Source organism: Panthera tigris, chromosome B3 (genome assembly GCF_018350195.1).
Source record: "Panthera tigris isolate Pti1 chromosome B3, P.tigris_Pti1_mat1.1, whole genome shotgun sequence".
Lineage (NCBI taxonomy): Eukaryota > Metazoa > Chordata > Mammalia > Carnivora > Felidae > Panthera > Panthera tigris.
Genome location: NC_056665.1, coordinates 26,533,047 through 26,558,348, shown reverse-complemented (window position 1 = coordinate 26,558,348; position 25,302 = coordinate 26,533,047). Strand labels below are relative to the sequence as shown.

Below are 25,302 nucleotides of genomic sequence, written 5' to 3'. Positions count from 1 at the left end.
TGAGGCATTTAACTTTTCTCTCTTCCTAAACTCTCTGAAATTCAAAGATTATCAGTGAGTGTTCTTTTTCATGGCAATTACAGTTATTTGCATAAGTTCAGTAAGAATCTCTTCTCCTTTGGATACCATTGGAAATACTGGTTATATTACCAAGGCTTTGACAGGAATGTCATATTTGAGAGTGACATGCATAGATTCAGATATGGCCATATAGCTTTAAGGAACTAAGCCTCTTGGAAATGTTGGCCAGATACCTTGCTTACAGAGTTCCCAGCAGCCTTACCAGGTGAGTAAAGAATGTCACTTACTGGTAGATGCAGGAAACTCAGGATATCTTGAGGACTTCCTGAAGAGGAATTTGTCCAATTCTACAGGTATTGCAGGCATGTTTGATGGCAAGTACTTGGTTTGGCTTCTGCCTGGAAAGGTTACTAAAAGTTCAATCTAGAGTCCTTCTAAGAAGTTCCAGCAAGCAAATTTTAAAAGATCTATATGACCAATCACTGTTCTTGCTGAACTTACGTAAATAATTAGGCCAAGTGTGTTAAAACTGGACTTGTTTTACAAGCAAATTAGTCTTCATTTGAATGTCTCTAGAAATGAGGGTTTTAGAGAGAAAAACTGTGTTTCAATAATGCACATTTATGGATATTAAGTTATACTTCCGATTGTCTTTAAATGTTTGTTTGCCTAAACTAGACAACTTGAGGTAAACTTAAATGATACTGTCACAATAGCACAGGTATGGACATACTTTTTGGTATTCTGTGGGAATAATAACCTCATGACATATTATTTAAACAACTAGAAAATGGGATGGAATCCCCCCAACAATTGTGCATGAAAAGTTTTTTTCACTATAAACCTATCAATAAATAAAGACAATATTTTGCCTTATTAAATATTGTGCCTTATTAAATGATCCACTTGAGGCCGGGTTACTTTGTAAATCTAAGTGAATATGCATACCATATCCTCCCTAAATATGATCTGACAGGAGAAACCCAGCCTGTATAAACCCAGAAGACCTGGTTTATTTAAAGGATTGAAAGTCGAATACAACAGCGGATTTAGCTCCAAAATGAAAGGGCTCCGTACTGGGTCATATTATATACACCCAGTGCAGTAACATTATAGGGGCATTCTTCATGGACTCCTATAACTAAAATAAAACCTGTACTCCCTTTAGAAAGAAAATCAATGAGCAAACTAATGTGCCTTCTTATTCTTGCGAACCTGTGAAAGACCCCAAACTTCTCTTATGATGGTTCTACCTTTCTTTTACATTCTCCTTTCCCCAATTTATACTAATAATTCCTTCTTAAAATGGGTCTTTCAAAAGAATCATTACAGACATTTGGATTACAAACCAGAAAAACCCTTCTGATTCTTCCTGCCTATTCCCACTCCATCTGAGGATGCTTCAAGCCTGACATCTAAAAATTCCCACTGACAGCACTGGTAGACCCGATGTTTGTAATTTGCTATAACCATTAACCTATATTTTTTCTTGTTTCTATAAAGATGTTTTTTATTAAGTACCTGATTGTTTAGTAAACAAAACAGAGTCTATATGATGGCTAAACGCCACCTGTTACAAAGTTAAGGCCTTAAATGACTCTCAAAGTAACATTATATTAAATACTGAAATAAATGCAAAACAGTTCTACAAAATAGAATGTCATTAGATGTTTTAAACTGCTGTACAAGGTAAAACTTGTGCTCTCATAAAAACAATAGTTTGTGTATATTCCAGATTACCACAAATATTTCTGAATTTCTAATGAACATGAATACTCAAATTGGCACTTTAAACAATCCCTCTCTTTCCTTTAATGATTGGCTAAATTCCTGGACTAGAGGATTTTTGTCAACTCCCAAAAGGAGTTTTATTTGTATTTCTTTCTTGTTATTTTAATTATGTTTTGCTGTTTTCTCCCATATATCTCTGCCTGGTGCCAAGACTCCATCATTACAATGACTTGTTGAAAGATGATCCTTATCCACAGAGATACCACCTTATTGTCCGCATTGGATTCAGCTGCCTCCACCTTTTGTAACTCCCCTATATGTTCCCCAACTGACCAATATTGACCCATAGGTGGGGACATCTGTACACCCCTATTCAGCAGGAAGAAGCTACAGAAGATAAGACCTTCCACCTTCAGCAACCTTAAAGATTTAAGGGTCAAAATTGTTCAGGGGAGATATGATGAGGGAGCTTGAGGCAGGGTGAGGAAAAAATATAAGCTAGCACACACTGCCCGCCACCCCAGGTGGGATGTATGTATTCTTTGGCACTCCTGGCTGCCCAAGAACAAAGGAAAGGAGAAAAACAAATGGTTAGCTGATAGAGATCACAGTCCTGCAGGACCCGAATCGCCATCTATTTACAAATATCTTAGTAAATTATAATAAAAATACAATCTTGTCAATAGCCTAATTTCCAGAAACCTATGGATTCAGTTTCCTGAAGCCCAAACATCACCCCTCCATAATGATGTGGGAAACAGACAGAAGGAAATGGTAGATAAAATTAAATTTTCTTATAACTTGCAGCATACTGACAGAGTAAAACCTTTCTCCAGGAGCTCCCTACTATCTTAATGCTAATGATTTCCTAGAGGAAAAAACAACCTTAGCTTGACAGTTGCTGGCTTCCAGTATCCTGTGAGTATTTAGCATATGAAGATCTCCTAGAAACTTCCCCTGGTTTTCACCTCCCCAACCTCATAGTATATAACCAGTTTGTCCTCATGGTCCTAGGGCAGCTCTTTCTGCCCACGGGTCCTGTCCCGCTCTTTAATAAAATCACTTTTTTGCATCGTAAATAAGTAAATAAGTAAATACATACATACATACATACATACATAAAGTAGAAAACACTGTATGATTACCTCAAAAGTTGACAAAAATCTTCCTTCAATCATAATAAATATTTATTCATAATAAAATATTTTAACAATTTAGAGGTATGTGTAAATGTGTGAAAGTATACTTAGTCTATTTCAAAATGATTAATGACAACCAAATTATTCTCCAGCATAATTTACCAAATTTAAGTTCATTCAGGAAGATACAGGCAGAAGTTCCTACTTTTCCACATCCTCACCAATATTTGGTATTATCAGACTTTTTAAAAATTTGCAATATAATGAATGTAAATATAATTTCACTGTTTACCTTTAAATATTACTGTTTACTGACAGATTCTTCTCCCTCTCCTTCTCCTCCTCCTCTTCCTTTTTCTTCACTTTCTTTCTTCAATAAATAGTTAATTGCTTATTCAAGTTATCTCTCTTCCAAATCCTCTGTCCATAACCTTGGCCTATTTTTCTATTGTGTTGTCGTTTTATTTCTCTAGTTGATGTACAGGAGTTCTTTATGTTTTCTGAATAGTAACCTTCATTATGTGAGTTGTATGTGAATTTTAGAAATTCAGTTATATATGAGAATGGGAAACATAGATGGAGTTGCTTTCTGCTCCATTATTTTAATTCTGAAAATGGAAAGTTCAAAATTATCTAACTCAACTGTGATTCAGGCAAACAACAGAATACTACATAGCATTAAATGAATATGAATACGGGATACCTATACATAGAAACATAGCTAGTTTCCAAACCATAGAAACATAAAGTTGCAAGTTAAAAGACCTCATGGGCTATCATATTATTTGTGTGGAATTCAAGACACACCAAACCATACTACATATTTTATAGATCATAGAGCTACTTATTGGAAGTAAAAACGGTGATTGGATGAATACACACCAAATTCATTGGTGTGGTTGATTCTGGATACAGTAGTGTAGATAGGTATTATGACACAAACAATAGCTATTTTAATTTTATCTCAAGTATTCTATTTCTTGATGTTCAAAGAAAATTAATTTAATTTTAATTAAATAATTATTTTAAAAATTAAAATTTTAATTAATTAATTAATTAATTAAGCATTAAAAATAAATACCCTCTCACTTCATTAACAGCACTATCAACAACTTAAAATTGCTTGAAATGATCAACTTAAAGTTTATAAAGATCTTTCCAAAAAGAGAATAAAATTTTCATAATTAACCATATGGAAAATCTAGATATCACCTTTAACCCAGGGTATTTGTGAAAATAAACATATAAAATAGCTATTTTCAAGGATGTCTAAGATATCTATTTCTTATTAGCAACATTTCAGCTCCATATAACAGAAAATGTTATAACGATCACACGCACGTGCAGTCATCAGTCATGACAAAGCCCACAAAGATGTAAGAGAAAAGGGTATTCTTTCAGTAGCCTACTGCATTAATATTTTATTTTTCTACTGTCATAGATTAACCTTTCTTTTATTTCTGAAAACTAGAAAGAGGTTGAATTTCTATGGAAAGGGTACAAGAAAATGAAAACATATAAAGAAGTGAGACTCATACCAAAGTCAACTCACCTTTCCTTCTTTATATTATAAAACGCTATTCTTTATCAAAAACAAATATTGTTTAACTTTAAGCTTTTAAAAATGTTCTTAATATGGCTGAGAGAGGGTTGGCAATTTTTTAAAAATAATCTTTTTGTATTAATTCACTTGCAAAAGACAATGAATAAATATGGGGTGATGGCCAAAGTCTGTTGGTGAAATGTAACACTTTAAAAAAAATTAATGTTTATTTTTGAGAGACAGAGACAAAGCACGAGCAGGGAGGGGTAGAGAGAGAGGGAGACACAGAATCCAAAAGCAGGCTCCAGGCTCTGAGCTGTCAGTACAGAGCCCGATGCAGGGTTTGAACCCACGAGGGGTGGGATCATGACCTCAGCCAAAGTCAAAGTTGGATGCTCAACCAACTGAGACACCCAGTCACCTGCAATGTAACACTTGTTAAATGACAGAGAAGGTGTTAACATTGAACAGCTGTTCCTCACAATAATAAAAACCTAATAACACAATGATCTGATTTGGGAATTTTACTAAGGTCACTGATGTTGAATTTCAGAAGGAAGTAAATAAAAAAGTTGTGAAGTCTGTTTATCAAACCCAAATACTTAAGATGGTAGATTGTTCCAAAAGTTAGAAAAATAATTTCATAGAAGAAAGTAAATAATAATTAATATTACTCAAATGCACCTGAAAGCTCATATTTGTTCACATTTAATTGGAACTTCACATTCAATATGGGATAAGATATCTAAAAATTTCAATCAGCAGCTCATCTGCTAATGTAAATCCTCAGGGCTGAAAACTGAGATACTTATCTTGGTATCTCATGTGATCCAGACTTGCACAATATGTATTCTAGACTCAAACTATTATAAGATAAGGTAAACTTCTTACTCTCAGTCTTACAATCTTGGTAATTGTCACCTGTACCAGATTCATTATCTTTCTCCCTTCTTTTGTGATTAACATAACCCCAAAACTATACTTAAATGCTTACATATTCAAACGTATCTTTAACTGAGACATGATCTTGCTAACTATGACATTTTGCCTAACTGTGTTGACTCAATAATTCTATTTTTACTCAAAAAATATTAAATACATTTTTGAAAACATTTCTCATACATATTACCTAACAAAAGATTTTCATTTCATTCTTAATATACATCTCCCAACAAAGGTGACTTGTAATGATCAGTATATCCCAGAGGCAGAATTAAAATATTTCCTGTTACTTGCAGAAAGAAGTACTTGAATTTTCAAGTTCAAGAGATCTGCTTATTGAATAGTATAAATGTCCTTGCAGGAACTGCCTCTGTGTTCCATTAAGATAGAGCAACTCAAAGCTGTTTATTGATAGATTGTATGCAATCTAATCCATTATCCTCAAAACATTTTTTTTGAAACTTCAGGAATAAAATTTAAACTCATCACAATATACTTCTAAGTGCTATAAAAAATTGACTTTACTGGTTCACATTTTATTATTATTTCTTTTTAATTTTGCATGGAAAAAATCTTAACGCTTTATCCTTCTAATAACTTTATAAAATATTTTTTCGTATTTCAAGTTTTTCTAGTCTTTCTTATTAATACATTTATCACAACTCCTCAATCCATAAAATGGTAAACTCCATCACCTTATTAATTACATTACTTTAAGAGATAACATCAATAAAATAAAAATAAATAAAATACAAGATAATTTAAGTTTTTCTTTGTATTTTTTTATAGGAGACATCTTGCAGGGTAAGGTACCCTGAACCATCCACCCTTAGGTAGCATTCTCAGCCAGTTCCCCTCACTGGGTATCAGCTCCACTTTTACACAATTAGAAGCTGAAAAAAACAGTCTCAAAGATTCCTTCCAGGCCAACAATTCTCTAATTCTCTAATTGATTAGCCCTAAGATAATTAGCTATGATGTGACAGTCACTCATTACTTTCAGTGTGACTATTGATAATATGCAATATAGAATATAGCTTATGATGAGATTATCATCATAAACACAAAGGAACACAAAGTTCATTAACCTTTAATCCATTAAATAGTGTATTAATTTTTCTTTAACCACTGATGCAAAAAAAACCATACAATTACTAAATTGAAAAAATATGAATTTTATTAAATTAAACATTCATATCTAAAGGTCAAGCTTAAGTTCCCGATTTGTATTATAAGAGATATGTTTGTTTGTGTATTCATCAATTTTATTCATGGTTTTACCTCAAAGCTTTTAGATATTTGGAAAACATAACCATCAGAGATGTCATGGAGTCCTGAAGGAGAATGACTGTGTATGAAGCTAAAAAAGAAAAAGCCAACCTGTGAATTACTTTATTTGCTCACTCAGCCCATATTTCCTCAGGCCACACCAGACCAAGATTTAAACAGTAGTCACTAAGAAAAATGTCACTTAAATTTCTTTTTTGTCCACTCTCGCAAAATTTTTATCACTCTGCAAGATCACTTCTGTACCATCTCTTTCTTGGGTGAGAATACTTATAGGTACTGTTCAGTTATCTAGTGATAACAGTTTTTCTCTTCCTTGTCTCTCTTGGCATCAGGTCATCACACCAATTGTGGCAACCGAAACTTCAACATGATGTGGCCCAGGAGGTCACCAAGAGCAGGACAGAGCCATAACACCTTCCTAAAGGGGTAAGAAATAGAACTACTTATCCCAGTGAATCAGGGAAATTTATAAAGAATCATTCCTTAACGAAGGATAAATAGGTTCCAGAACAAAGATAATTATCATATCAAAAGATCAATTCACCAAGAAGACAGTGATTCTAACTAAATAAGCATGCAAAAACCAACAGAACTATAAGATATTTGCAACAAAAAGACTAAAAAGATAAAAAGACAAATCCACAGGGGTGCCTGGGTGGTTCAGTGGATTAAGCGTCTGACTTTGGCTCAGGTCATGATCTCACGGTTTGTGGGTTCGAGCCCCACTTTGGGCTCTGTGCTGATAGCTAACTCAGAGCCTGAAGCCTGTCTTTGGATTCCCCCTCTCTCTCTGTCCCTCCCCTGGTCTCTCTGTCTCTCTCAAAAACAAATAAAACATTAAAAAATTTTTAAAAAAAGACAAATCCACAAATACAGTTGGGGGCTTCAACACCACACTCTCAAAAACTGACAGAACTACCAGGCACAAAATGAGGAAGATATAGAATAACTGAACAATACCATCAACTAACAAGATTTCAGTGCTATCTATAGGACACTCAACCCAACAAGAACAGAATATAACGCTACAGAGTTCTAGATCACGGATCCAATGGCCATTTTAGCTGCATATTACATGCTGAGTTCTAGGACTACATTGAGGAATGATCTGATGGCAAAGAGCATAGTAGCTCTTAGGCTAGGAACTACCAATGTAGGAAAAAGATGAGGAAAGATGGAATTAAGACAGTGGCAGTGAGGGTGAGCCTCAAACGGAAGCACTCTCCCTTATGTGAATACTTGATCCACTGATTAAAATACATCCTGGCATTTCTGTTCTTTACCAAGGAACTCCTTATAATATTTCTATTGTTTGATGTGAGATTTTATATTTCTGAATTTGGGAACTTTTTTCCAGAAAGCACTCAAGCTCTGTGCACTTTGTGAATTATTAATACTTCTCCATTTTTTTCCAAACACCAAAAGCACCAAATGCACCATTTCTATATAAAGTCATTTCTACCAGATTCTTCTGGTAATTTGGAAAATTTGATTCTAATGCTACTCTCCTTTCCATGGCCACACAGTTGGCTTCTTTCCTATCACTGCTTTCTCTTCATATGTGGCAGAGTTCCTTTTGTGTTCATCCCTCCCTCAGAACACAGCTTTAAACGTCATGTACCTATATCAACCCTTGTGGGAAGAATATGAAGTTATTTGAAGCTTTCCAGATAAGATGGAGAACAGACAAACCAGTCAACCCCAAAGAAAGAAAATGGTCCATATGTCAGGAGATTCAGTCAGGTTGAACCATCACCAGTTTCGGGCTTGGGAGGAGTGACTAGTTACTGAACTCTGTATATCCTAAAGTAAGTATAACAGTGCCTTGTATTTAAGAGGTATATACATACATATCAGGTCAATTCAAATGAAGATTTTAGGAAATGCCTGATGAGTGAATAAAAGTTGAATGTAAAGCTCATTTTGCTGGCACATTTATCTGGTATGTAAAATATAAGATTAGTTTTGTGTTCTGTGATCTCATATAATTGCCTATACTTAAAATGGGTTATTTTTAAGCAAAGAAAGTTCCCAAGTGAATTTCTTAATTTATAAGATATTTTTCAAGATCCTACCATGTGCCAAGCAATGTGTAATTGACACAAGCTGAGTAAGATGCCCTCTCAGATGTCTGGGAACTTCAGTCTAGGCCAGAAGCAGACCATCAAGCATAATTAAGATTATATATAAATGCAGAAATAAAGAGAAATAGAAACTGTCACTTGAGAAGAAATAAGGCAGGATGTCAATAGATGTAACAAGTGACCTCTTGTCCAGTATAAGCCAATCTGCCTTGATGGCAGACAGGATGAAATCAATTTTCCTCTCAAACTCCTTCAGTCTATGAAGGAGATAAAGATTCTGTAGCTACAAATAGGAGGAGAAAGAAAAAGCAGCTTAAATATCTGCTCATTCTCTGGCTCTATAATACTCTGTCATCATAATATTAAGAGCTTACACAAATTAATAAACTACATAGCTATACTAGCTGTCACTAAATGTCTTACTTCTCACTTAGAAAAGCAAATACATTTATTTTTCTATTCTAAATTTTTATTGAATGACTTAAAATTCAAATCATGATGTAGAATTTCATATACTTCAAAAAAATTCAATAAACTTGACAAAATTTTTGTCAAGAAAAATTAGCACATTTTTTTTCTGAAGAAACAGTGAGGTTCAGGGAAGTTAAATTAGTTTTCCTCTGCCTCAGTCATTGGTTACAGAGCCTGTCTTCTGCTTTCCCTTGCACACTATATTACAGGTAATACACACACACACACACACACACACAGACACAAACACACACCTGAAAGCTCAGCAATCTGTAGCTACCACATCACAGAAAACACACTCTATAGGAAAACTTTAGTCTCTAAAATTCTTGAATATACATGTATAGAGCCAAGTAGGGAGGAACAGTTTGCTCTGATCTGAAGTTTACCCATAACAAAATCTCCCAGGCAACTATAATTCATAGTTCTTTATGGATTAATGGAAATATTCTTTATTTTACACAAGGAAAAATAAGTCATCAGGGAAAATTTAAGAATTTAAGGCAGAAGTTAGAACAAAGGCCTGTGATTCTTCATTAGCCAAATGCAATATCGGCTTTCAACAGTTTGAAAAGTCACCAAATAAAAAGGAAAAACATGCATATATGATTTCTGTAATAAAATGATTTCCTTCCTGAACGGTCTTTCTTCTCAAAAGCTATTAGAAGTGAAAATACAAGGTTTTTTTCTTGTATTTTGTTTCCATCATTATGGACTGTAGCAAAGAAGAGGAAGGAAGCAGGAGTCACTTCTGTAGATCACTAGTTAAATTATCTGGAGTTTGTAGGCCAATAATGATTTATATTCTTTCTATCTCCATGGAAACTCCAGTCAAATCTTGATTATCCTAAGTATGAGAGGATTTTTCAGACTTTTCTAAGTGTTCACAGTGTTTCCTCTTGCTGCACTGCTGGGTTCCAACCAGGCTCTCCCAATGAGGAAAAAAAAACAAAAACAAAAAAAAGTTCACATGCCACTTTCTCTGGACTGTGTGTGTGTGTGTGTGTGCCTGCATGTGAGAGAGGGAGAGACAGAGACAGGGAGAGAAACAGACAAAGGAAAAGAAAGATGTCACAGCGAGTGTCCTGGTCTGTTCTTTTTATTTTATTTTTTTTTAACATTTATTTATTATTGAGAGATGGAGAGAGACAGAGCATGAGCATGGGAGGGGAAGAAAGAAAGGGAGACACAGAATCTGAAGCAGGATCCAGGCTCCAGCTGCCAGCACAGAGCCCAGAGTGGGGCTCAAACTCGCAAACCGGGAGATCATGACCAGAGCTGAAGTCTGGCACTTAATCGACTGAGCCACCCAGTTGCCCCTCCTGCTCTGTTCTTAAATACATAGATAGTACCTTTATTTATTTTTCTTATCTATCACGTTCTGTATATAAGCAAAATTGACCACAATTCTATTTTATCATGACTTGGATCTCAAGAGTCAGTTGGCAAATATTGGTGAAGTATTTTTATGAAGTCTTAGATTTTTTGTGAATAAGTTTAATTCCCATAGAAGCAGGTGTTAAATTTGCTTCTAAAACTAAGGTTTTTGCAGTTTATGACCTTGAGTAAGATGACTGACCCTTTATTATAAACTGCAATTTTTAATAGGAAGGAAGAGAATACTTGTGTGTCTATTCTTGTATACTGCTTAGTTTGTCTTCTGACTTTGACACAAAAATGACTTGACTGCATAGTTCTAGTTCTGGACAAGATGAAATGGACTTATACATTTACGTGAATTTTTTTTTTAAATCTCTATTACTGAGTACAGCTAAAAACTCTAATAATCATACATGACACTGAAAGGTAAGGAGAAGATGTCAGATCAGCTTGAGATCCCAGGACTCAAAAACCAATAGGGTGGTGAATTCTCTGAGTTTCCTTTTTTTTCCTTTTTTTAAAAATCCCAAACAAGATCTGGAAAAGCCTGTGACCTGAAAATGCCAATAGGCACAGACAAAAATACCCTCAAAGAAAGCTTATTTCTGTTTGCCAAAAAACAGGAAAGGGAAAGTCTAATAGAAATCTTTTTGATAACACACATTCTACCCAATCAGAACACCAGGGGAAAATGTATGCCTTGTCTGTAACCTTATGAACAAATGTCTGGTAACAACAAAGTGCACCAACCCTTCCAAAGTACCTGCAGAGGCTAAGTGGGAATCTTGGTTATCCATTCCACCCAGCGGGAGGAAGAGCTTCTTGTCTCCCCAACAGGATGATGTTGGTTAGGACTGAAAGGGCAGCCTGGGATTCCACTGAAGTTCAGCCATAAAAGTACCACTCCATCTCCCTGAGTGGGGTATAAGAAGGAGCCAAACAGGCAGCCTGGAATTTCACACTCACTCACTGGTAACCAAGTACCCCTCCCACCAGGGTGTCTGAAGATGACTGTACAGCTTGGACCTCCATCTCTACCCAGCAGTAAGGACTTGGTTCCCCTCTTTGCCTGACAGCATGGTTTCAGAGGACAATTGATGAAAGAAAATATCCAGCAGTTTTTAACATAATTAATAACAGAATAAAATTGAAAATCACTCATAATAACAAGAACTAGGAAAATTTCAACTTGAAGAGGATAAGAAAATCAACGGACATCAACCATCAGATGACAAGATATTGGAATTATCTGAAAATAATTTTGATGTAGCTATCATAAAAATGCTTTAATGAGCAATTGACAACATAGTTGATACAAGTGAAAAGATTGAAAATAACAAAACAGGAAATAGATGATAAAGTAGAACTAAATGGAAATTTTAAGTTAAAATACAATAAATAACATAAAATTCTCGTTGGATGGGCTTAATAGAAGAAGGGAGATGGCAGAGTAAAGTATCAATAGACTTAAAAATACATAAACAGAAATAACCCAATCTGAGCAACAGAGAGAATGCACTGAAAAAGCCAACCAACGAACCAACAAACAAACAAACACTGATACTATATATAAAAAAGATGTGACATTCATGTCACTAGAGTCAGGAAAAGAGAAGAGAACAGGGCAGGAAAAGTACTTAAATATTAAACAAAACTTCCTATATTGGGCAAAAGTCATTACCTACATATTAAAGAAGATGAGTAAACTCTAAACAAGGTAAATCCAAAGTAATCCATGCCAAAACACATTATGACCAGACTTCTGAAAATCAAGGACAAAGAACATTGAAAGAAGCTAGAGGGAAACAAGCAATATATATGGAGAACAATTATCTGAATGACAACAGATTTCTCACCAGAAACATGAATAAGGAAAATGCACATATATTGAAAAAATATATTATGAAAACATTAATCAAAAGAAAGTATAAGATAAAGTAGACTTCAGAACAAAGAAAATTACCAGGGATAGAGAGAGACATTACCTAATGATGAAATGGTCGACCTACCAAGAGACAGAAATCCAAATGTGTATGCACAAACAACATAGATTCAAAGTACATGAAACAAAATTTATAAAACAGGAAAAAGAAATAGATATATCCATTGCTATGATTGGAAACATCAACACCCCTTTTCAACATTGATAGAACAACTAGTCAAAAATGAGCATGGATATAAAAGGACTAAACAACACAATCAGCCAAGAAGATTGAATTGGCATCTGCAGAAATCTCCACCACCATTAACAAAATACAATTTTAAAGCAGCTATTAAACATTCATCTTCATACATCACATGAACCACAAAAACAAACCTCAGCACTGTAAAAGAATTGAAGGCATATAGAGTTTGTTTTCTGACTACAATGAATTCAAACTAAAATGCAGTAACAGAAAGATAATGGGAAAATTTCCAAACATTTGGAAATTATACAACAACACACTTTAAAAAAACCCATAGGTCACAGATTAAGCCACAAAAGAAATCAAATATACATTCATCTGAATGAAAATAAAAATAAAACATGTTAAATTTGTAAGATGCAACTAAAGCACTACTGAGAAGGAAATTCACAGCACAAAATTTTTACATTAAAAAGAGAAAATTCTCAAATAATAATCAAAGTTCTGATCATTAGAAATTTAAAAAATGATGGCAAAATAATCCCAAGATAGCAGAAGGAAAGAAAAACAAAGATAATGGAAGAAATCAATGAAATTAAAAGAGAAAACTGATGGGGCAGGGGCCAGAAACTAGTTCTTTGACATCAGCAAAGTTCCCAAAGTTTAGTAAGAATGACAAAGATAAGAAGGAAGTCACAAATTACAGGTATCAGGAATGAAAAAATGAATATCATAACACCCTGCAGATATTAAGGGGATAATAAGGGGCTATTATAAGCAAATCAACACACATAAATTCAACAACCTAGATAAAATAAATCATTTCCTCAAAATACACAAAATAAGAAAAATCAACTAACAGTAAATAGATCATGTAAATAGCCTTGTAATTATTAAATAAATTACATTTACTATTTTTTATAAGAAAATATCTTTAGGTCTAAATGATTTCAGTGGGAAATTGTATACCAAACATTCAAAGAATTAAGATCAATTCTACCCAATCTCTTCTAGATAATGGAAGAGTATGGAACATTTCCCAAATCATGTATCATCCAATACCAAAACCAGACAAAGAATTCAAAAAGGAAGAATACCAATATCCTTCATGATTATAAATGCAATAATCTTGAACAAAATATTAGCAAATCAAATCCAGCAATATATGAAGAGAATTATACACTTTGACCAAGATAATTTTATTTCAGGAATGTAGTATAAATTAAAAACACATTAAAATTTACAATAAGTAGAAATGAAATACTAGGTATAAATCTAATAATAACTATACAGCACTTGTATGATGAAAACTACAAAACACTGATGAAAGAAATCAAAGTATTGAGTAAATGGGAGACATAATGGATCCATGGATTAGAAGCTTTGATATTTTTGAAAGAGAAGGCCTACGCCGGCCGACTCCATCTTGTTCTGTGTCCTTCACCTTGACCACACCTCCTCCCCTTGAGTAACCCCCCCCTCACCTGCCTAACAGGACTCGGACCCTTCCCCAGGACCCTTCCCCAGCCAATCGGCTGAGGCCATAGCCATTACCTCACCAACTGCCCCTAGGCCCCAATAAAACCTTTGTCCTTTTGAAACTCGCTCTCTCTCCGGTATCTCACCGCTGTGTCGGTGCAGGTAGGGGATTGAGCTCGAGCTAGCTCGAATAAAGGCTCTTGTTTTACATCGGACTCGGCTCCCTGGCGGTATTTGGGGATCACGAATTCTGGGCATAACAATTTTCAGATGCCAACTGTCTCCAAAATTCATCTGAAGTTTAATATAATTTCTATCAAAATACTATAAATATAGAAAAGTTTATTCTAAGTTGATGTGGAAAGGCAAATAAGAGAGAATAGTTAAAACATTTTTTTTTAAATGAAGACTGGTGGGAGGAATCATTTTATCTAATGTTAAGACTTACTACCTACAGTACTCAAGAGAGTGTAGTTCTGGCAGAAAAATAGAAACACAGATCAAGGGAACAGAAGAGAGAACTCACAAATAAATCCCAAAATGTATTAACAACCAATGTGTTGTATAGAAGTGCAAACGCAATTCATTCAAGGACAGATTATTCTTTTTAATGTATGATGCTGGAGCAGTTGGATATGCACAGGAAAAATAAAAATTAACTTAAAGCAAAGTTTCACACTTTATACAAAAATTAATTTAAAAATGATGATAGATTTAAAAGCAAAATGTAAGACTACAAATCTATTAAAATAAAACATAAGAAAAAAATCTTCAAGACCTTTATCAAGGTGAAGGCTCTTATACATGATACCAAAAATTTGATCTGTAGTTTGATCTGTAATAGGACAAAAACAACACCAATCAATATTGGACTTCACCAAAATTAAAATCTTTTGTTGCACAACACTATTAAGAGAATAGAAAGACTATCTACAGACTTAGAGGAAATATCTGCAATCCATATATTTGACAAAGGACACTTATCTAGAATATATGACTCTCAAAACATAATAGTACAAAAATGATCCAGTTAGAAAATTGGCAAACTCTAACAGACAGGGGTGCCTGTGTGGCTGTCAGTTAAGTGTCCGGCTTCAGATTAGGTCATGATCTTGCAGTTAATGGGTTCAAGCCGTGGGTTGGGCTCTTTGCTGAGAGTGTGGAACCTGGAGCCTGCTTTGACTCTGTGTCTCCCTCTCTCTCTGCCCCTCCCCCACTTGCACTCTGTCTCTTTCAAAAAAAAAATAAACATTAAATTTTTTTTTTTTTAAAAACCACTAATAGACATTTCACTAAAGGGAGAAATAGATGGCAAATAAGCATTTGAAAAAAAATGTTCAACATCATTAACCACTAGGGAAAGAAGAATTACAGGCATGATGAGATATCAACTCACCTATTAAAATAGCTAAAATATTAATAGAAACATAATAACAGTAGTAAATGATAGGATGTAGAGAAACTAGATCTCTCATATATTTCTGGTGGGAATGTAAAATGGTATAGTCACTCTGGGAAATAGTTTGATAGCTTCTAAAATATAAAAGTTTTATAAAATAAAAATAAAATGATGTAAATAGAATAAACATATCATTACCATAATATCCAGAAATCAAACTCATGAGATTTTTTTATTTCAGAGGAACAAAAACTTAGGCTCACATAAAAACCTGTATAAGAATGTTAAAGGGGGCCTGGGTGGCTCAGTCGGTTAAGCATCCGACTTCGGCTCAGGTCATGATCTCACGGTCTGTGAGTTCAAGCCCCGTGTGGGGCTCTGTGCTGACAGCTCAGAGCCTGGAGCCTGTTTCGGATTTTGTGTCTCCCTCTCTCTCTGACCCTCCCCTGTTCATGCTCTGTCTCTCTCTGTCTCAAAAATAAATAGACGTTAAAAATAAAAAAATAAAATAAAGAATGTTCATAGTGGCATTCTCTCTAATAGTTAAAAGTTGTAAATAATCCAAAAGTCCTTCAATGAATGAATGATTAAACAATTTATGGTGCATTCATACCAAGAAACACTAGTCTTAAGAGAATTATGCTGAGTTAAAAAAAGAAAAAAACAATCCCAAAAGGTTACATTCTTGAAATCCATTTATAAAACAGTCTTGAAAAATAGATTAGTGGTTTCCAGCAGTTACAAATAGGGATGGGTTTGGGGATAGCTTAGTCCAGATCTTCTCAAGAGATACTAAAACCTGAACACACTCTGAGGACAATTGATCATTTACCTGGTGGCATTTGTAAGATACATTTTCTCTTATGTCTCAACAGACAGGATCTCAATGAAGATCATTAAGAACTGTCAGAAACTCAACCCAGTACTTGTGGGAACAGACCTGGCAGGACTGGTTGGTATAGTTTGAGGCAGGAATTCCAATGTAGGGATGGAATTTCCTGGACTTTGCTCATAGAATACCATTTTCTCTATGCAGTTCATAAAAATTCACTGACTCAATAAGACCAGTTATAAAGCAAATTGGTTAATACTAAACTCTCTTTATTGTAATATTTTTAAAATATTTTAAACAATTTTTAAACAATATTTTAAAAATATTTGTTATATGCAAAGCTAGTCCTACACCTAGACAGGGGAAACTGAATGTATAGCTTAAAAGGATAATAGGTAGATTCAGGAAGAAAAAGGAGATTTTAAACAAAAACACCGAAGTATAAATAAAAAACTCAGGATTATTTGCAGATAACCCAGGGGTTCTAAAAATGCATAGATTGCAAATCTACCTAACATCTGTGATTGTAACATTCATGGTTGGGTTTACCAATACTTGCCCTGAAGGTGGAATCCTTGTTTTTCCACTGCCATATCCCAGAGGTCACAGATAAACAGAGTCACTGTGCTGGTGCAGCACACTGTGACCCAAGTACAGGAAACAGTGAGCTTATTGTAGCTCACTTGTTTTGTTAGACTTCAGTTCATAACACTTGGCATTTCTATGGTTTTTGCCTTCACATCCACCATAAACATTTTAGTAATTCAAGAAATGTACAATACTTTGATAAAAGGACAAGGGCCTTTATGACTAATTTATTCTTTAATGAACATAGTACTTGTGATTAACTGCAGTGTTGTTTTAAGAAGGATCCTTTGTAAGCAAAGTATTATGTATGTAAGATTTGTGTTATAGAAGGAAGGATGGCAAGAAGAAAGAAGGAAGATGAGAAGAAAGACGAAGGTGGAAGAATGGTAAATAAGTGAGGATGCCTGGAGGAGCAGATGAGTCTTTGGGGGCCAGTGCCATTCTTTCAGTAGCTGATAAGCAGGACAAATAAATGAACCATGTAATGCACATGAATTGTCACTTCAGGTAATTACTCTATCTTTGACACAAGGCTGAGGCTGTGTCCTCTTGGAGTGTTTATGTCTCTTTTTCCAAGCAAGATTTCTCTGAATCTTTCACTGTCAAATAATTACTATGAAATGTTAATAGATATTCCATGAAAAAGTTGTCCATCATCTAATAACTTTGGGGTACAATGCCCACCATATGTTCCAACCCTGCCAAGATTAATAAGAGATTTTAATATATTAAAGTCTTCAAGAAATCCTGAAATTACAAAACTAACAGAGTTTTACTTTGCTAAACTCAGTGTTTCACAGATATTTCCACATGTGAATTTTTTTTCATTGACTACCGGTTTAACTTATTGCACAGCCCTAGCATGTCTCAGAAGGTGTTCTAGACTGATGCCAATATGTGATATGTGGTGCTTTTTTACATAGGACTAGAAGCAGAAAGCAGGCACCAAAATGGACCCTAAAGATCCTTGTCTTTTATTGTTCACTGCCTCGTGTACCCCCCTCCCACATTCTACCAGGGCTGGTCTCTGTGACCAAGAGAATATGCTGAAGTGCTGTATTTATAAGTGACTGTGGTTGTCATCTTGGACTTGTCCCTTCTTGGGTCTCTTGCTCTGGGGTAAGCTGGCTGCCATGTAGTGAGGAAGCTCAGGTAGCCTATGGAGATATCCACTTGGTGAGGAATGGAGGCCTCATGCCAACAGCCATGTGTGTGAACTTGGAAGATGATCCTCCCTTGGTTGAACTCTCAGTGAACTGCTTGGCTGCAAACTTTAATGGAGCTAGAGCCAGACTCACCAAGCTAAGTCCCTCATGGTTTCCTGATTCTCAGAAACTGTGAGATACCAAATGTTGTTTTAAGAAGCTATTAAGTTTTGGGGAAATTTGTTATGCTGCAATAGGTAACTAATACACTAGATAATTAAGAAAGGCTGAGGAATATGATATGTAGGTTTGTACCAGGAGGACATGCTCATTCATGCAATCAAGTGTAGATTACGTTGATACCATGAGCCATGTACTGAGATATAGCAGTGAACTAAGCAGTCAATCCCTCTCTCTACCTTGCATTCAAGTGTCCATTTACTTGGTAGATAACTCCAGTTATCCTCCAGAATCTCTCATATCTACAATGATTCCATTTGTATCTGGTCCCAGGCTGACCCCACTTCCTATCTCTTGTGCAGCATGGTGTGGAGGGGCTACCAATTTATCACCAATGGAATGGAAGCAGCTCATGCAGCTTCTGTGTCTTGGACCATAAGCTCCTTCCTCTATGTTTCCCTTTTTCTTGATGCAGTGGAAACACAGACAGACAGTGACCTACCTAGCTTTACCTATGCAGAATATCATAATGTCCTTGCATATGATGAATCAAAACATGCAAGAAACCTTGGCCCTTGAGTAATTGCATGGAGCAGAATCACCCCACAGACCTGAAAGATAAATAAAATAAGCCTTTATGTGTTTTAAGCTCTCTGTTATTTGGTTTCTTTATTGCAGCAAGATAGCCTGGACCTTATTGATACAATTTATCATCACAAACTATAGTATATTAAACACATAGTTGAACTAAGCTGTATACAGTTACTCCAAAGAATATCTTCCAAAAATCAAACAGCATCCAAAGATAATATTATTTTTGATTTAGGGGACACACTTCTTTCTGTCACTCTCTCTAGCTTGCCCTTTGTCTATTTTTTATCATCATAGAACAACAGTCAAGAGTCAGTAAACAACAGCCTGTGGGCTAAAATTTAGCCCACTATCTATTTTTGTAAATCAAGTTGTATCAGAACACTGCCATGATGCATTAGTGACATGTGGTCTGTGGCTGGCTGCTTTTGCACAACTGTAGAGGTGAGTAATTGCAAGAATTGACCTAAAATGTTTACTATCTGCTGCTTTACACAAAAAGTCTCAACCCTTGTTGTAGAGTATATGTTTCATTTAAATACTTTGTCAAAGGCCACCTACATTGCTCAGTCGGTTCATGTGTCCAACTTTTGGTTTCGGTTCAGGTCATGATCTCACAGTTTTCATGAATTCGAGCCCCACATCTTGCTGTGTGCTGGCAGCACACAGCCTGCTTGGGACTCTTTTTCTCACTCTCTCTCCCTGCCTCCTCTGCTCATGCTGTCTCTGTCTCTCTCAAAATAAATAAACTCAAAAATACATACATACATACATTGTTGAAAACCCTTTATTGACTCATTATTAAAAACTGCAATGTCTAAAAATTACTTGCCCCGATTCTATTTTGGATAGCCAGTCAGTTTCTTCTGTTACTTTCCTAAAGGAGAAAAAGAAAACATGTAGTCTTCTTATGAAGCACCCTTTCTCCTGATTGACACTGAAGCATGCACCCCCATTCCGTGCTCAGCTGTCATCACAATGGTGGCCGAGATGTTGCTCCATGGGTTCCAGATGCTCTAACTGGTATCCTTCCCTGTCTTAAGGAGCATGATTCAGCCCTTATTCAGCAACAAGACATTCATAAAAAAAGGCTTTTGAAGAGCTTAGAGTAGGTACAATCATAGAAATATCTCTTCGCAGAGGTCTTTAATAATATACATCAGGGATCTTATGTAAATTGAACCATACCCATTAAAGGTAGGTGGAAATTTCAAAGCTAGTTAATGTGATTAAAAAGGGAGGCTTTACTGGCAAACCTTACATGGGTATTATTCCTTTAGACTTCTCTAGAGCCTGTATATGTTCCCTGTCCTCTTTCTCTTTGCACTTGATCTCCTAAGATGCAGCAGGTGGCTGCATCACACCCTGAAAAGTGCATCACCCAGGAAGGTCCCTCTGCCACCTACACATGCCTGCTCTGATACGCAGTTACTAGCAGAGGATTACAGAGGGTTTCTTATTGTCATGCCATGTTTGTGACTGATGCTTGGTTGCATACCTACTTGTTACTTTCCTAAGGGAGAAATGCAGTCTTCTTATGAAGTGTCCTTTCTCCTGTATGAGACTGAAACATAAACCTTTCCAGGCTCAATTATCACTGTGTTGGTGGCTGAGATGTTGCCATCTTACCTTCCACCCAACCTTCTTGGTTGCTGCCTCCCCAAGGGTGAGACCTGGGCCTGATTTACCTCCACCTCCAGCACCTGGCACATATCACAACACAGTTCCTAACAAATGACACACACAAGTAGCAAGCAAGTGGGAGCCCAAGTGACTGCCTGAGAGGTACACACAGAGAAGTATTTCAGGCAGGAGAGCCAAACACAACTCAAATTCTGGCCCTGCAGGGCTGCAGAACTGAGTCCAGATGTCAGGACCAGAAATTTCAGTGGGCAGGACCATCCAGGAGACTGCTGATTGTGTGGAAGAGCCTTCCTCCCTGTCCTCTCATTCAGCCCCTGGTGACTAGAGGACCTCACCAAACAGGAAGGGAGGGTCTGGGAGCTCAACTCCCTAAGATTACTGTTTCCCCTCTCTGCTCAGGCTCTACTTCAGTAATCATAATACATAAAATGACAATAAAAGAACAAATAAAAACAGTCACCACCATGACCTTGAATTTCCTCTGCCACTTTCTCTTGGGATGACCCATAGTGACCTGCCTCCCAGAAGAATAGCTGTGTTAGTCTATTCTCCTTATATGTTTTGGTATTGGGTAGTGGATTCAAGGTACATCATCTATAAATGACATTTTTTCCTGGCTAAAATTTCTGTGTTGAATGAACAAGGCAACATGACCAGGTGCCAACATGCAATGTGAAAAAAATTGGGATGGCTAAGCCCCATGTCCACACCATCATTTGATCTAAAGGTCAAAGAAAAATTCAATTAGTAGGCATATGAATACATCTTTTTTTGTGGTATTTCCCTCTTGTTAAAGAGATGTTTCTAGATCTTAAGCCCAAATACAGATCATTCATAATATTAGCAGAGAGAAACTGACTCATTTTTCTAAAAGTGTTTTTTTAATTTTCATTATTTTTTTAAACTGCATTGAAGAGATGAAACTGAGAACCTAGAAAAACTAATTGGATAGACTTTGCAAAATAGAGCGCTAGAAGAGAGAACTATACTGGGAGAAAATATTTGAAATGAATAAAAATGAAAACATGACATAGCAAACATGCAGGATGTTTCTAAAGCAGAATTGCTTTTATTATTATTGTGCTCAATGAATTTGTTATTGCACTGTTTATTGCACTGTAGATGATATTAGGAGATCTCAAATCAATAACCTTAGCTTCCACCTTAAGAAATTTGTAAAAGAAGAGCAAATTAAGATGGAAAACAATGAAAATTAATAAAATAAATAAAAAACAGGGAAACAACAGAAAAAAATCGATTAAACCAAAAGGTGGATCTTGGAGATTAATAAAAGTGACAAACCTGTAGCCAGATTAATCAGAAAAGAGAGAAGACACAATTAGTTGTACCAAAAATGAGAGAGGTGACATCACCACAAATTTTGTTAAGAGGAAAATAAGGTAAGATAACTAACAACTTTATGCCAATAAATTGACATCTAAGTTGAAGTGGGGAAATTCCTTAAAAGACACAAATGACCAAATTTAAGCCAAGATATAGTTAATCTGAATATATCTGTATCTATTTTGAAATTGATTTTCGATAAAATCCTTTGCATAAAAAAATACCCCATGCTTAGATATCTTTGCTGGTGAATTTAATCAATACATAAGTGAAAAAATAAAACCAAATCTATAGAATTAGTTTTACACCAATTATATAAACATCTCCTAGAAAGTTGCAAAGAAGGGAATACTTCCTAATTCATTATATGAGACCAGGATTACTCTAATATCAAAACCAGAAAAAGATGTTGCAAGAAAATTACACAGCAATATTCCTCATGGAAATACATGCACAAACTTCAAACACATGTTTAGTATATAAAATCCAACAATACATTAAAAGCAAAAGGCAGCATTACCAATTGGTGTTTAATCCAAGAATGTAAGGTTAACACCTGGAATGTAATTAATGTAATTCACCATATTGACATTTAGTTAATATTAACCAAAACATTTAACAACCTAAAAAAGGAATGTAATCATATCAATAGATACAAATAAAGAATGTATCAAAGTACACCTACTCCTGATTAAAAAGAAAAAAACAAAAAAAATCTCAGTAAACTAGAAATGAAAGACAACTTCCTTAATCTGATAAATGGCATTTTGAAAAATCTTTAAGGTAACATCAGAATTATCAAAGATTGGAAACTTTCCCCCTAAGATCATGAACAGTTTAAGGATATCTACTATCACCATTTTTACTGAACTTTGTACTGGGGATTCTAGCCAGTGCAATAACACGCATGAAGTAAAGAAATAGGAGACATAGATTGAGCTGGAAAGAGTAAAAGTGTAATTTGTAGATGACATAATTATGTATGGGAGTTATCTAAAAAGCATATGATCAAGGCTGCAGGATACAAGACCAATATAAAAAAATAAATTATATTTTTATATACTAACAATTGGAAATTCAAATTAAAAACAATGCTATTTACACTACCAAAAATAGGAAATAAATGGGTATAAATCTGACAGTAGATGTGAAACACATGTAAACTGAAAACTACAAGGCATTGTTGGGAGAAATTCAAGAAATCTTGAATAAAAAAATATACCACATTTATACTTCAGGAGAGTACACCACAAAAATATGTCAATATTAAGACATCAGTTCTTCCAATTGATCTTTTTGATGCAAATTGTTTGATGCATTCCTAATAAAAATCCAGTACAATATATATGTTAGAAATTGGCAAACTATTTTCTAAAATTCATATGGAAATGCAAAGCGCCTATAATAGCCAATATAACTTTGAGAGAGAAAAATAGAAGAACCAAAGTACAGGGCTATAGATCTGATTTCAAAGTTTATTTAAAGCTGTAGTAATCCAGATAGTGCAATAAAGACAAATAAATTGATCAACGGAAGAAGACAGAGTCTATATATAGACCCACACACATGAATAACTGACTTTTGACAGATAAGAAGATAAGAAGACAATACAAGACCATTATCTTTTCAATAAATAGTGTAGAAAGATTGGATATCCAAGTGCAAAAAGAAAAAAAAAGAAAAGAATTCTGAGCCATACTTCGCACCACATATAAATATTATCTCAAAATGGATCATTCACATAAATGTAAAACCTAAAACTCTAACCTTCAAGAAAAAAACATAGACCTTGGATTTGCTGAAGAGTTTTTAGGTAAAGCTCCAAAAGCATGGTCCATGAAAGAAAAAAACAAGTGGGTAAACTGGGTTTCAGCAAAACTAAAAACATCTGCTTTTCAAAGACAGTGTTAAGAAAAGGAAGGACAGGGACAGACTGGGAGAAAACATCTGCAACAGACATATCTGAGAAAGAACGTGTGGCAAAACAAAAGTATTCACTTTTGCTCCTTGAAATACCTACTCCTAATCAGGGCCAGAAAGGTCCCTTAAAATACATATACATTCATGTAACACCCATGCCCAAAGCCTCCACTGCTTCCTTTTGCTCTGGACATGAAGCCCAAACTCTTGAATGGTTCTGGAGCCCTGGATACTTTGATGATCATCAACCTGTCTCAGATGCTCATTCTTTACTCTCTAACCATGAGACTTGCTGGCCTTTCTTGGTGTTTTCAGAAGCCCCTGTGTCTACATTTCTCCACACCTCTATATCCTTCCTCTGCTGTTACCTCCAAATAGAATACTGCCACCTCTTCTTGACCCCAAAAAAGTTTTGTTCACTTCTCAGCTGTCAGCTCAAACCTTGTTCCCCCAAGAGACACTTTTTGACCCTCCACTTGACTGGGACATGGGTTCTCACACAATCCTGTGCATCTCTTTCCCAGCACTCGTTACCACTGTAACTTATTAAACAGGAATCTGATCAGTGTTTGTCTACTCAACATGGGGACTATGCTTACTATCTCAGCAAGTAGCATCAATCAATATATAAAAATAATTCAGGACACTTGGGTGGCTCAGTCAGTTAAGCTTCTGGTTTCAGCTCAGGTCATTATCCCACAGCTTGTAAGTGTGACCCCACATCAGGCTCTGTTCTGACAGCTCAGGGCTTAGAATCTGCTTCAGATTCTGTGTCTCCTTATTTCTGTTTGTCTCTCTGTCTCTCTCTCATATAAACATGCATTAAAAATTAAATATATATATATACATATATATATATATATAATTCATAAATATTTGTTTAAGGAATCATAACTGAACACCACTGACTTGGTAGAAATGAATGTTAGGCATAGAATTTTGGGTTTATAAGTTTAAAGCAAAAAAAATGATTCTCACAGAGAGATAGAAAGAAAATGGATGTTCTAAATATTTTGGTTTCCATCTGTGTGTTTGATGTTCTCATCTGCTCCTAAAATGGCTAACAACAGGCTTCATTTGCTTGTTTGAAAGTGTTTAACAAGTTCAAATCTCTTAATGTGGGGAAATATCCAAGTATCAGTCCTGGCATAATTTCTGTCACAGACTCAATAGTTCCTAGAAATTAAGACTTGGTGACTTGAGAAAAACAACATCATACATATCAGATTAATTTCTTGGGACTCACTACAGCTTAAAGATGACTGACCATTTGGGTTGAGATCAATATGTCACTAAACTCAGGAAAACAAGAATCTAGCTATGACACCCCCATTTCAGTGCTGAATTCAAATCACCTCCATTTCTCATCAGTGTTCCTTTGGGGAAGTTTATGGTCACTGTCCATCTGTCATTACTATTGACACAACCCTGGCACACTGTGCTCTCTATGACA

At 35.4% G+C, this 25,302-nt stretch overlaps 1 protein-coding gene across 2 annotated transcripts in view; it reads right to left on the bottom strand.

The window, feature by feature from the left end:
- GABRG3 (gamma-aminobutyric acid type A receptor subunit gamma3) overlaps positions 1–25,302 on the bottom strand; it is a 734,373-nt gene that overhangs the window by 383,359 nt on the left and 325,712 nt on the right. The gene's annotated exons all lie outside the window — the stretch shown is intronic.